The sequence below is a fragment of the Bubalus bubalis genome, chromosome 12, assembly GCF_019923935.1.
Source record: "Bubalus bubalis isolate 160015118507 breed Murrah chromosome 12, NDDB_SH_1, whole genome shotgun sequence".
Lineage (NCBI taxonomy): Eukaryota > Metazoa > Chordata > Mammalia > Artiodactyla > Bovidae > Bubalus > Bubalus bubalis.
This window is the reverse complement of record NC_059168.1, coordinates 60009730-60024863: the sequence shown is the minus strand read 5'-3', so window position 1 is coordinate 60024863 and position 15134 is coordinate 60009730. Positions and strand designations below refer to the sequence as shown.

The 15134-nt window shown below is 38.9% G+C and overlaps 1 protein-coding gene across 2 annotated transcripts in view; it reads right to left on the bottom strand.

Moving 5' to 3' along the window:
• The window catches only part of COMMD1 (copper metabolism domain containing 1), a 185551-nt gene that overhangs the window by 160391 nt on the left and 10026 nt on the right, over window positions 1-15134 (bottom strand). Inside the window, exon 2 of one of the 2 annotated variants that reach the window (XM_025261227.2) lies at window positions 14263-14339. The exons of the other annotated variant lie outside the window; for it this stretch is intronic. The gene's annotated coding sequence lies outside the window, so the exon portion shown is untranslated. The remainder of the gene's footprint in view (window positions 1-14262; window positions 14340-15134) is intronic. 2 annotated transcript variants of the gene reach the window in all.

Below are 15134 nucleotides of genomic sequence, written 5' to 3'. Positions count from 1 at the left end.
TATTCTGAGTAAATATATTCTCTGTCATGAAAGATATTTAATAACACTTTCACACAATCAAGCAGTCCCTAGGATTTTCAGAAATAAACCACCAAATCAAGAAGTAATAGCAATGCATCTACTAGAATGGACAAAATCCAGACCTCTTACACACAAAGGCTGGCAAGGATGTGTAACAAGGCAAAATTTCAGTGACTGCTGGTGGGAATGCAAAATACTACAGCTTCTCTGAAAGAGAAGCAGTTTCTTACAAAACCAAACATACTCAAAGAAAAACAAACAAGAAAACATACTCAACCATATGATCCAGAAATAGCACTCCTTGGTATTCACCCAAATGAGATGAAAACTTATGTCCACATAGAAAACTGCACACGGGTATTTATAGCAGCTTTATTCATAAATGACAAAACTTATAAGCAACCAGGATGTCCTTCAGCATCAGTGGATAAACTGTGGCAGGTCCAGACAATTCAATGTTATTCAAAAGAAATGAGCTTTCAAGCCATGAAAAGATATGGAGGAATCTTAAATGAATATTACTAAATGAAAGAAGCCAATCTGAAAAGGCTATATACTCTATGATTCCAATTATAAGACATTCTAAAAAAGGCAAAACCATGGAGACAAAAAACAAAAACAAACCCTCCAGTGGTTGCCAAGGAGAAGGGGAACAGAGAGATGAACAAGTGAGCCCTAAAGTAAACTATGGTCTCTGGGTGATAGTAACGTGTCAGTGTAGGTTCATCTATTGTAACAAATGTACATTCTGGAGCGGATGTTGAGAATAGATGAGGCTGTGCCTGTGTGGGAGCAGGAAGCATGTAAGAACTCTCTGTACTTTCTGCTGTGAACTTAAAACTGCTCCAAAAAATTAAGCCTATTTACATTTTTTAAAAAGCAACAGTACTGTGTTTCAAGGATCTTAGCTACTATAAAGAACATTAAATGCATGCTTTCATATCAGGAGACATACATGGTCCAAAGAGAAGTCATACTCTTGCTTTGTATTTTTAGAGGAACAGGACACAGAGTTGTTTCCCAGGAGCAGACACTGTTACCTTTGTCTTTAGCGAAGTCAAAAGATAAGAACAAGTCACTATCGCAGCTTAAACAGATATCTAGTTCCTACTCTGCTTACTCTCCCCATGCAAAAACAACTTGGATCTGGTTGACTTTATAATGAGAACATTCCACAGGTTTTCATTAGGTGAATCTGAAAATGTCAAACTCGTTAGCTAAAAGATTCTGATGGCTGTTAAATTCTAAAGAAGCGGTTTATACACAAACTAAACAGTAAGCACAAAAATTAATTTCCTCCTCAAACAAGAGTAATACTCTGTGTCTCCACCCCACCCCTAACCCCCAGATTTATATGTTGAAGCCCTAACTTTCAATGTGATTATCTAGAGATGGGGCCTTTGGGAGGAAATTAGAGTTAGATGAGGTGATGAGGGTGGGGCCCTCATAATCGAATTAGTGCCTTTATAAGACCAGATACCAGAGAGTTCATCCTCTCTCTCCCTGCATGCATGCACAAAGAGGTTATGTGAGCACACAGTGAAATGGCAGTTGCCTGTAAGCCAAAAGGGGACTTAGAATGAAACCTACTTTATTGTCACCTTGATCTTAAGATTACCTAGGTTCCAGAATTGTGAGAAATACATTTCTGTTGTTTAAGCTTCCCAGTTCATGATATTTTGTTATGGCAGCCAAAGCAGACTAAGAGTTAGTGAAATTAAAAGCAATTCTAATTCTTGATTCTTATTTCCCCCAATACTTGGCAGAATACTGTGCACACAGTTTAATGAATATGGAATGAAAGAAAGATTCCTACCCCCACACCTGTTTCATCATCAGATTAGAGTAACCACTTAAATTCTGCATTATCTATCATTCAATGTACCTACCTAATTAGAAGAAAATTAACCTGGTGGAATGTTAAAAGGGCTTACAACTTAATAAAGAACTGTAACAAAATAATGAAAGAATAACAAAATAATAAAATTCAATTAAAAGATATTCTATGAAAGAGTGTTGTTTTCTATTTCCATATCTACTAATCATGCCAGCTTTCAAATCTTCATATTCTGAAAACCTGAAAGAATAGCCGAGTATCTGCTTCAGCAAAGATCTCTTGAGGTTAGATATCTTGAAAGCAATTTGCTGTTTCCATATTACCCTAGTCTAATTACAGAACATTATATTAGGATTATATTAAATCACACTGTTACTCAACAAAAAGATCTACAAGTTTTGTGATTCTGGAACAAATTTAGATGATAAATCAGAAATCATGAAAAGTCAATAGTGATTCTATTGATTTGATTCTAATCATTTTCCTCCAAACAGATGTCTCAGTTCAGTTCAGTTCAGTCACTCAGTCATGTCCAACTCCTTGCGATCCCATGGAATGCAGCATGCCAGGCTTCCCTGTCCATAACCAACTCCTGGAGCTTGTTCAAACTCATGTCCATCGAGCTGGTGATACCATCCAACCATCTCATCCTCTGTCACTCCCTTCTCCTCCTGCCCTCAATCCTTCCCAGCATCAGGGTCTTTTCCAATGAGTCAATTCTTTGCATCAGGTGGCCAAAGTACTGGAGCTTCAGCTTCAGCATCAGCCCTTCCCATGAATATTCAGGACTGATTTTCTTTACAATTGACTGGTTTGATCTCCTTGCAGTCCAAGGGGATCAGATGTCTACCCCTATCTTAAGCTTCTCCTACATAGGTAATAAACAGTCTTTGGGCAGATGTCTCTGCAAGGGATCTTTTAAAGTAATTATAACTAATAGTATCTCTGAAATTACTCCACATTTTAATCAAATTCAAGTTGCATAAAACTGCAAAAGGGGAAAAAATTGAAACTCACAAACTTTTATAAGATAATAAAACAGCCACAAAGCTATTAAAAAAAAAAAAAAAATCAGGAGGGAAACAGAACCTAAAAAAACCGACCAAGAATTTAAGATTCTGTCTTCATGGCAAATCTTTAGGATACCTCCTGCATTGGACCAGATTCTTCCAAAAAAAATAATCCCATGTCATTGGTAAGAACCAAAATTTACCAAGCTTTCTAATGTCATAATATGAAACACTATAAGCCAAGACCCAGTCATTTTCTGGCTATAAACCTAATGACTATCTTCTATGTTTCTTTTTATGCAGTCTGTTATTAAACTGCTGACAAATATAATTTAAGTCCAAAACACTCTTCAGAACACATTATAAGAAAAAAATATTCAAGTTAAATAAAGGTTCAAAAAAACTAATTTTTCAGTCTGTACCTACATAATAGCTTCCCAGGTGACTCAGTAGTAAAGAATCCACCTGCAGTGCAGGAGACCCAGTTCAAACCCTGGTCAGAAAGATACCCTGGAGAAGGAAACGGCAACTCACTCCAGTATTCTTGACTGAGAAATCCAATGGACAGAGAAGACTAGTAGGCTACAGTTCAAGAAGTCGCAAAAAAATCAGACACAACTTAGTGACCATACAACAACAAAGACCATATAATGAAGGAAACTTAGTAAGTTAATAAAAGAAATAAAGGAAGCAATAGCACTACCAATTCTGGACTGCTTCTTAGAGACTAAGATGAAAAAAATTCATGCAAAACAGGTAAGTAAATGAATGTTCCTGGCAGCATCATTTATAATTGGCAAGGTATGGAAGTAACCTAGGTACTCATCAACAGATGAATGGATAAAGAAGATGTGGTATACACACACACACACACACACACACACATGAAGGGACAAAATAGGGTTGCTGTGGGAGAAAGGGGGTATTATGGGATTACATGATATCATGTGTGAAACTTTTGAAAACTGTAAAGAATTACAGAATTTAAAGAATCTCACATTCAATAAAAGAAAAAAAAAAAATGCACACACTCACACAAACCAGGTAAGTAAAGAAAGGTAAAGCAAACTCATCAATCACTCTTTTCCCCCAAAATAAGGCCGCTGCTGCTGCTGCTAAGTCGCTTCAGTCGTGTCCGACTCTGTACGACCCCATAGACGGCAGCCCACCAGGCTCCGCCGTCCCTGGGATTCTCCAGGCAAGAACACTGGAGTGGGTTGCCATTTCCTTCTCCAATGCATGAAAGTGACAAGTGAAAGTGAAGTCGCTCAGTCGTGTCCGACTCTTAGCGACCCCATGGACTGCAGCTTACCAGGCTCCTCCGTCCATGGGATTTTCCAGGCAAGAGTACTGGAATGGGGTGCCATTGCCTTCTCCGAAAATAAGGCTGGGTTGGTTTAATTCTCAGAAACAATGACCAACAGAATATATTTACATAACACTTTAATGCTTCTGTAAATGATTAAACTCAAGAATGTAACACGTTTTAAACAATTACAAATGTTTATCTCAAGTATTATAATAAAAAATAGAAAATATATTTCTGAGTAAAAGCCAGGATTTTCTCTAGTAAAAATTCTTTAGGCTAGGATTCCCTCTATTCATTGGAGAACCAAAGAGTGACTTGGATCTGTTGTTAAGTGACTATTTATGCCACAACCTAAGGTTTAGGATGCTTCTAAATTATACTGTTTAGTAGAAGTTCAGGCAATGGCACCCCACTCCAGTACTCTTGCCTGGAAAATCCCATGGACGGAGGAGCCTGGTAGGCTGCAGTCCATGGGGTCGCTAAGAGTTGGACATGACTGAGCGACTTCACTTTCACTTTTCACTTCATGCATTGGAGAAGGAAATGGCAACCCACTCCAGTGTTCTTGCCTGGAGAATCCCAGGGACGGGGGAGCCTGGTGGGCTTCCGTCTATGGGGTCGCACAGAGTCGGACACGACTGACGCGACTTAGCAGCAGCAGCAGCAGCATGGTTACTAATTGGTTTTCATTCTGCCAAGTTACTTTTACCAAATAACTTACTCATCTTCTATGTTCTTCCAGTTTGGTATAGGACTTCTGTCTCTGTCAGCAAGGGGAAAAAAAATCCATGATGAAGAACAGTGAAAGTTTCCTCCTGTTAAATACTCCAAGCAACACATTAGCCTTTAACTTCATGGAAAAAGAATTTAGCCTTTTCTAAAAGAACATTTTGTGGCCAGCTCAGGTATGTTTATGGGAATGTCTCCAGAAGCAATTACAAAGTTAAAAAAAATACCCATTCTTCCCTTTCTCTTGACAGACCATAAAGGCTTCTCCTAGGAAAGACCACATGATTAGTGTGCTAATCAAGTTCCTAAATTAATATTTATGTAAAAAAAAAAAAAAAAACTTTTCAAGAAACAGATTGCTTAGAGGTCATCTTTCATTATAACCAGAGCCCCACAACCAGCTGAAATTCATAGGTTTGCAATAGGAGACAAAGTCCTGACCCTGCAGAAATAAAAATGTCTTAATAATAAAGGAAAAATAAGAATAAGAGAAAAGATAAACACTGCACTAGCTGTACTAATTCATAAGACCATTAAAGAACCATTGGGCAGGCTTTAAAATGTATGAGAGATAACAGAGGTACAAAACCTGAAGAAAAGAATATACAAACATATTTAATTATTTACAGCTTCAAAGCAGAACATATCTCCATTATAAAGGAGTTCAAAAGAAATACACCTCAGGGCACAGGTTCCTACATCCAATCTATCTGTCAGGACAAAATACAGCTCAATTAAATTATATAAAAGCTTATAAAATGAACCTATATGTGACTTGATCAAAAATGGTCCTCATACAATATTATTATAATATTATTCACCCTTAAAAAAGAATTTGTCAATATGCAACAACATGGATGAACCCTGAGGACATATTATTAAGAGATATAAGCCAGTCAAAGAAAGACAAATACTACAAGATTCCACTTGAATGAGTAATCTAAAACAGTCAAATTAATAGAATCAAAGAGTGGAAAGCTGATGCCAGGGGGGTAATGGGGAGTTATTAATCAACAGACATAAAGTTTGAGATGAGTAAGATTGAATAACCTCTAGGGACTTGAAACACAACACTGTACCTACAGTCAGTGATATTATATTGTATACCTAAAAATTTAAATAAAAAGAAAGGTTTCTCTGCTCAATGGAGGAAACATGAGAAAAAAATGGTTATATTTTTTGGGGGGGAAGTAGTATCCTCTATCCATTATAAGCCAAAAACTGGAAACTTCTCAAATCCCCATCAACAGTAGAATGGATAAGCATATTGCGATATATTCAAACATTGGTGTATTCAGTGCTGCTGCTAAGTCGCTTCAGTCGTGTCCAACTGTGCGACCCCTTAGACGGTAGCCCACCAGGCTCCCCCGTCCCTGGGATTCTCCAGGCAAGAACACTGGAGTGGTGTATTCAGCAGGACTTCGTAAATTTTTCCTGTAAAGGGCAGACAATAAATACTTTAGGCTTTGCCAATCATCCCGTCTCCATTGCAACTACTTAACTCTGCCCTTGTAGAGCAAAAGCAACCATACACTTTATTATGGACCCTGAAATCTGAATTTCATATAATTTTCATGTGTCACAAAAATTTTTTTAATCATTAGAAAACATAGAAACTATTCTCAGCCCACTGGCTGCACAAAAAGAGGCAGGGGGCCAGATTTAGCCTGTGTGGTGTAGTTTACTGACCGCTGCTCTACAGCAATAAGAATGAATGATCTACAACTGTATGCAATAATGCTGAATCTCATAAACATGTTGAGTGAAAGAAGCCAGACACAAGAGTATGTACCATAAGATTCACAAAAAGCAAAACTAAACTATGTCATTAGTACAGATGGCTAACAAACACATGAAAAGATGCTCAACATCACCCATTATCAGAGAAATGCAAATCAAAACCACTATGAGGTACCATTTCATGCCATTCAGAATGGCTGCTATCTAAAAGTCTACAAGCAATAAATGCTGGAGAGGGTGTGGAGAAAAGGGAACCCTCTTAACACTGTTGGTGGGAATGCACACTAGTACAGCCACTATGGAGAACAGTGTGGAGATTCCTTAATAAACTGGAAATAGAACTGCCATATGACCCAGCAATCCCACTGCTGGGCATACACACCGAGGAAACTAGAATTGAAAGAGACACGTGTACCTCAATGTTCATCACAGCACTGTTTATAATAGCCAGGACATGGAAGCAACCTAGATGTCCATCAGCAGACAAATGGATAAGAAAGCTGTGGTACATATACACAATGGACTATTACTCAGCCATTAAAAAGAATACATTTGAATCAGTTCTAATGAGGTGGATGAAACTGGGGCCTATTATACAGAGTGAAGTAAGCCAGAAAGAAAAACACCAATACAGTATACTAATGCATATATATGGAATTTAGAAAGATGGTAACGATAACCCTGTATGCGAGACAGCAAAAGAGACACAGATGTATAGAACAGTCTTTTGGACTCTGTGGGAGAGGGCAAGGATGGGATGATTTGGGAGAATGGCATTGAAACATGTATAATATCATATGTGAAACGAATCGCCAGTCCAGGTTTGATGCACGATACAGGATGCTCAGGGCTGGTGCACTGGGATGACCCAGAGGGATGGTATGGGGAGGGAGGTGGGAGGAGAGTGCGGATGGGGAACACATGTACACCCGTGGTGGATACATGCTGATGTATGGCTAAATCAATAAAATATTGTAAAGTAATTAGCCTCTAATTAAATAAATTTATACTTAAAAAATTTTTTTTAATAAATTAAAAAAAAAAAAAAACCTAAACTGTGTCATTAGAAGTTAGGAGTGTGGCTCCCTTGGAGGTAGGTGCCCAGAGAAAGCATAAGATGGGCTCTGGATGGGCATCTTGGTTTCTTGATCAAGGCACTGGTTATATAGGTATATTCAGTTTGGGAAAATTCATTAAGCTGCACAAGTGATTTATGTACCTTTCTGTATGTATGCAATACTCAACAAGTTTTTTAAAATAAAATTTAAGTGTTCTTTCTAGGAAACTAACTGAAAAGCCAGAAAAGATACAAAGTCCACTGACTTTAGGAACAGATAATTAAAGAGATCTAAACAAGAGTAAATCTCATGTATGATATACACCTCATGTACAGGTGTGGAATCCTTAACAGAAAAATTAAGTCACTTTATATCTCTATACCAAAAAATTGATTATATACCAACCAAATCTGGATGGTAAAAATAACATACTAGGAGATTCTGTTCTAAACATCAAATGTATATAAAGTTAATATCTATCACCTTGATTTTAAGTAAAATCTAGCAGAAGAAAATCAAAGATACTAATGACTTAAGATTCATTATCCTAGGGAGTGTCTGTCATTGACTTTCAAAGATCAAAAAAGATTATTAGAGGCAAAAGGGAGGCAGTACGTAAAAAACGAATACATTTTCTGCCATCATCCTTTTATGCACATATTCTTGCTTACTGTATCCAGGATAGCCCAGCCTCACCAAATGTGAGGTTTGGGAGGCAGGACAATTGAAAGTTTGGTTCATTCATATTTCCAGTGCCAAGCACAGGACCTAGAACATAGCTGCTGTTGTTGCTGTTCAGTCACCCAAAGTGTCCGACTCTTTGCAACCCCATGGACTGCAGCACACCAGGCTTCCAAGTCCTTCACCAACTCCTGGAGCTTGCTCAATCTCATGTCTATTGAATCAATGATGCCATCCAACCATCTAATCCTTTGTCGTCCCCTTTTCTTTCTGCCGTCAATCTTTCTCAGCTTCAGGGTCTTTTCTAAAGAGTCGGTTGTTGGCATCAGGTGGCCAAAGTACTGGAGTTTCAGCTTCAGCATCAGTCCTTCCAATGAATATTCAGGACTGATTCCCTTTAGGATGGACTGGTTGGATCTCCTTGCAGTCCAAGGGATTCTCAAGAGTCTTCTCCAACAGCATAGTTTAAAAGCATCGATTCTTCAGTGCTCAGCTTTCTTTACAGTCCAACTCTCACATTTACACATGACTACTGGAGAAACCACAGCTTTGACTAGACGGACCTTTGTTGGCAAAGTAATGTCTCTGCTTTTTAATATACTGTCTAGGTTTGTCATAGCTTTCCTTCCAAAGACCAAGTGTCTTTTAATTTCATGGCTGCAGTCACGATCTGCAGTGATATTGGAGCCCAAGAAAACAAAGTCTCTCACTATTTCCATTGTTTCCCCATCCATTTGCCATGAAGTGATGGGACCAGAGGCCATGATCATGAGTTTTCTGAATGTTGAGTTTTAAGTCAACTTTTTCTCTCTTGTTTTTCACCCTCATCAAGAGGCTCTTTAATTCCCCTTCACTTCCTGCCATAAGGGTGGTGTCATCTGCATATCTGAGGTTATTGATATTTCTCCTGGCAATCTTGATTCCAAATTGTGCTGCATCCAGCCCAGCATTTCACATGATGTACTCTGCATATAAGTTAAATACAGCCTTGACGTTGTCCTTCCCAATTTGGTATCAGTCTGTTGTTCCATGTCCAGTTCTAACTGTTGCTTCTTGAACTGCAAACAGATTTCTCAAGAGGCAGGTAAGGTGGTCTGGTATTCCCATCTCTTGAAGAATCTTCCACACTTTGTTGTGATCTACACAGTCAAAGGCTCTTGCATAGTCAATGAAGCAGAAGTAGATGTTTTTCTGGAATTATCTTGCTTTTTCTACGATCCAACATATCTTGGCAATTTGATCTCTGGTTCCTCTGCTTTTTCTAAAACCAACTTGTACACCTGGAAGTTCTCAGTTATGTACTGTTGAAGCCTAGTTTGGAGAATTTTGAGCATTACTTTGCTAACATGTGAAATGAGTGCAACTGTGTGGTAGTTTGAACATTTTTGGACATTGCCCTTCTTTGGGACTGGAATGAAAACTGATCTTTTCCAGTCCTGTGGCCATTGCTGAGTTTTCCAAATTTGCTGGCATATTGATTGCAGCACTCTCACAGCATCCTATTTTAGGATTTGAAATAACTCAGCGGGAATTCCATTACCTCCACTAGCTTTGTCCGTAGTGATGCTTCCTAAGGCCCACTTGACTTTGTATTCTAGGATGTCTGGCTCTAGGTAGGTAACCACACCATCTTCGTTATCTGGGTCATTATGATCTCTTTTGTATAGTTCTGTGTATTCTTGCCACCTCTTCTTAATATCTTCTGCTTCTGTTAGTTCCATACCATTTCTGTCTTTAACTGTGCCCATCTTTGTGTGAAATATTCCCTTGGTATCTCTAATTTTCTTGAAAAGATCTCTAGTCTTTCCCATTCTATTGTTTTCCTCTATTTCTTTGCATTGGTCAATGAGGAAGGCTTTCTTGTCTCTCCTTGCTATTCTTTGGAACTCTGCATCCAGATGGGTTTATCTTTCCTTTTCTCCTTTGCCTTTCACGTCTTTTCTCAGCTATTTATAAGGTCTCCTCAGACAACCATTTTGCCTTTTTGCATTTCTTTTTCTTGGGAATGGTTTTGATCACTGCCTCCTGTAAAACGTTATGAACCTCCATCCATAGTTCCTCAGGCACTCTATCAAATCTAATCCCTTGAATCTATTTGTCACTTCCATTGTATAATCGTAAGGGATTTGATTTAGGTCATACCTGAATGATCTAGTGCTTTCTCTACTTTCTTCAATTTAAGTCTGAATTTTGCAATAAGGATTTTATGATCTGAGCCACAATCAGGTCCCGGTCTTGTTTTTGCTGACTGTATAGAGCTTCTCCATCTTTGGCTGCAAAAAATATAATCTATCTGATGTCGGTATTGAGCATCTGGTGGTGTCCATGTGTAGAGCTGTCTCTTGTGTTGTTGGAAGAGAGTTTACTATGACCAGTGTGTTCTCTTGGCAAAACTGTTAGCCTTTGTCCTGCTTCATTTTGTACTCCAAGGCCAAACTTTTCTGCTACTCCAGGTATCTCCTGACTTCCTACTTTTGCATTCCAATCCCCTATGATGAAAAGGACATCTTTTTTTGTTTTTAGAAGGTCATGTAGTCTTCATAGAACCATTCAACTTCAGCTTCTTTGGCATCAGTAGTTGGGGCACAGACTTGGATCACTGTGATACTGAATGGTTTGCCTTGGAAACGAACAGAGATCATTCTGTCATTTTTGAGACTGCATCCAAGTACTGCATTTCGGACTCTCTTGTTGACTATGAGGGCTACTCCATTTCTTCTACGGGATTCTTGCCCACAGTAGTGAATATAATGGTCATTTGAATTAAATTCACCCATTCTAGTCCATTTTAGTTCAATGATTCCTAACATGATGATGTTCACTCTTGTCATCTCCTGTTTGACCACTTCTAATTTACCTTGATTCATGGACCTAACATTCCAGTTTCCTATGCAGTATTGTTCTTTACAGCATTGGACTTTCACCATCCATACTTGGGCACTATTTCTTCTTTAGCTCAGCCTCTTCATTCCTTCTGGAGCTATTTCACTGCTCTTCTCAAGTAGCATTTTGGGCACCTACCAACCTAGGGAGTTCATGTTTCAGTATCCTATCATTTTGCCTTTTCATACTGTTCATGGGGTTCTCAAGACAAGAATGTTTAAGTGGTTTGCCACACCTTCCTCCAGGGGACCACATTTTGCCAGAACTCCCCACCATGACCCTTGGGTGGCCCTACACCACATGGCTTATATTTCATTGAGTTAGACAAGGTTGTGATCCATGTGATAAGTTTGATAGTTTTCTGTGATTGTGGTTTTCATTCTGTCTCCCCTCTTGGATAAGGATAAGAGGCTTATAGAAGCTTCCTGATGGGAGGGACTGCCTGTGGGGTAAAACGGGTGTTGCTCTGATGGGTGGGGCCATGCTCAGTAAATCTTTAGATTAAATATTTGATCTGGAACACAGTAGGTGCTCAATAAATGTTCACTAGACACATGGGGCTTCCCTAGTGGCTCAGAGGTTAAAGCGTCTGCCTCCAATGCGGGAGACCTGGGTTCGATCCCTGGGTCAGGAAGATCCCCTGGAGAAGGAAGTGGTAACCCACTCCAGTATTCTTGCCTGGAGAATCCCATGGACAGAGGAGCCCAGTGGGCTACAGTCCACGGGGTCACAAGAGTCGGACACGACTGAGCGACTTCACTTCACTTCAGACACACAGAAGCAACCTGATGTCCACTGACAGATGAACAGATAAAGAAGTTGTGGTACATATACACAATGGAATACTACTCAGACATAAAAAGGAACACATTTGAGTCAGTTCTAATAAAGTGGATGAACCTAGAGCCTATTATACAGAGTGAAGTAAGTCAGAAAGAGAACAATAAATATCATACACTAACACATGTATGTGAACACATATATATGGAATCTAGAAAGATGGTACCAAAGAATTTATTTGCAGGGCAGCAGTAGAGTAACAGACATAGAGAACAGACTTACAGACATGGGGAGAGGGGAGGAGAGGGTGTGGAGAGAGTAACATGGAAACTTACATTCAGTTCAGTTCAGTCACTCAGTTGTGTCTGACTCTTTGCGACCCCATGAATTGCAGCACGCCAGGCCTCCCTGTCCATCACCAACTCCCACAGTTCACTCAGACTCACGTCCATCGAGTCGGTGATGCCATCCAGCCATCTCATCCTCTGTCGTCCCCTTCTCCTCCTGCCCCCAATCCCTCCCAGCATCAGAGTCTTTTCCAATGAGTCAACTCTTCGCATGAGGCGGCCAAAGTACTGGAGTTTCAGCTTTAGCATCATTCCTTCCAAAGAAATCCCTGGGCTTATCTCCTTCAGAATGGACTGGTTGGATCTCCTTGCAGTCCAAGGGACTCTCAAGAGTCTTCTCCAACACAATAGTTCAAGTAAAATCGATAGCTAACAGCAATTTGCTGTATGTTTCAGGAAATTCAATAGGAACTCTGTATCAACCTAGAGGGGTGGGATGGGGAAGGAAATGGGAGGGAGTTCAAGGAGGGGATATATGTATACCTATGGCTGATGCATGCTGAGGTTTGACAGAAAACAAAGGTTTATAGAAAACTGAGGAAGAGATCAGATGTCATAACAGAGAATAGTATCTTTCAGAGATAATTTCACACTGGCATATAAAGATATTAATTTAATCATATATACAGCACACATAACACAACCCATACCAAAATTTCTATAATATGGCTTTTTTTAAAAAACTGAATTAGTTGAAACAAATTTTTCATTAAAGATGAACCATAATGGAGGTTGAAATTTATAAAAACTACCATCTAAGTTAAAGCCAAAAAATGTAGGTGCTTTATGACCAAAAAACCCGTGACTTATTGTATGTCTGTAGTTTATAAAGGGGCTTCTCTCATAGATCAGTTGGAAAAGAATCCGCCTGCAATGCAAGAGACCCCAGTAAAAGATTATAAATAAGGATCCATTCTAGCAGAACATATCATTTATGCCTTTCTTATGACATTTACCATGTAATACAGGATTCTTCAAGGCATGGGCTGTGATAATCACTTCTATAAACAGAACAAGGTACACAGCATATTTTTAGTTTAGTTGCTAAGTGATGTCTGACTCTTTTTGTGACCCCATGGATGGTAGCCTCCTCTGTCCATGGAATTTTCCAGGCAAGAATACTGGAGTGGTTGCCATTTCCTTGTCCAGGGGATCTTCCTGATCCAGGGACTGAAACCATGTCTCTTGCATTAGCAAGTAGATTCTTTACCACTGAGCCACCAGGGAAGCCCATATAACATATTAGAGACTTGGTAAAAACAGCTATCCCTTGGTGTCCACAGGTCACCGATGCTCAAGTCTCTTAAATGAAATGGCACAGTATAGTTGTGCCTCTGTATCCTCTGATGCAGAAGGCATGAATAAACAAGACTGACTGCACTTGATAGGTAAATCAAAGATAGAAATTTTCTTTAAAAATATTCCTACTGGACTTCCCTGGTGGTAGAGTGGATAAGAATCTGCCTGACAATGCAGGGGACACAGGTTTTTGTTTTGGGGTTTTTTTTTTCATTTATTTATTTATTTTTTAATTGAAGGATAATTGCTTTACAGAATTTTGTTGTCTTCTGTCAACCCTCAACATGAATCAGCCATAGGGCGACACAGGTTTGATCCCTGGTTAGGGAAGATCCCACATGCCAAGGAGCAACTAAAGCCGACACACCGCAACAACTGAGCCCACGTGCTGCAACCACTAAAACCTGCACGCCTAGAGCCTGTGCTCCAACAAGAGAAGCCATCACAGTGAAAACCTGCGCCCCCCAACAAGAGAGCAGCCTCCACTCGCTCTAACTAGCAAAAGCCCGCATGCAGCAGTGAAGATCCAGCATAACCAAAATTAAAATTAAAAAATATATATTCTTACCCAGGAACTCCTTCAATCCAAGTCAAGTTTTCAGACCTGGAAACTTGCTTTGAGAAAAGGAGACCTAGAAACTTGCTCTGAGAAAAGAACCAAAAATAAGTCTTCAATTAATATGAATTTTACTCTAAACTAAGAAAGAAAGAAAAAAGCTTACAGAACACCTCATTACAGATCACTTGAGTCTATTCACATATTTTGCAAACTCTACTTGGTAATATGCAATTGCTGCTTTATCATAGGATGTCCAGTAACATAAAAACATAACATCAAACAGTTGTTTGCCAGTCCTTCAGAGAGGCAGGAATACATCTCATGAGTTATCACCTGAATTTCCAAAGTCAGGGAAGGGCAAGATGGGGTAGGGGATTAAGAGGTACAAACTATTATGTATAAAAGAAACTAGCTACGAGGATATACTGTACAGCACAGGGAATATAGCCAATATTTTATAGTAACTACAGAAGGAGTATAACCTTTAAAAATTGTGAATTACTATCTTGTACACCTATAACTTATATAATATGGTATATCAACTATACCTCAATTAAAAACATATTATAAAAATAAAATTAAATTTTAAAAAATTCTCAAAAATCATCAATGAAATTAGCAAAATTTATTTACACAAAACCTAGAGAACTGTAGCAAAAGGAATCTGTTTACAGAGCTTTACATTTTCCAGAAAATGATATTTCTAAATTCAAAATATCTAACCAAATATTTAGACCTCTTTTGGATAACAAATTCTTATTATTGAGTAGGCAACTTTGTTTTCTGAACTAAGAACAATTCAAGAAGAACATCTTAAACGTTATGTTGCTTCCAACCTATTTTATCAGTGTATTAGCAAGCCAATATTCTACCGCCACCTA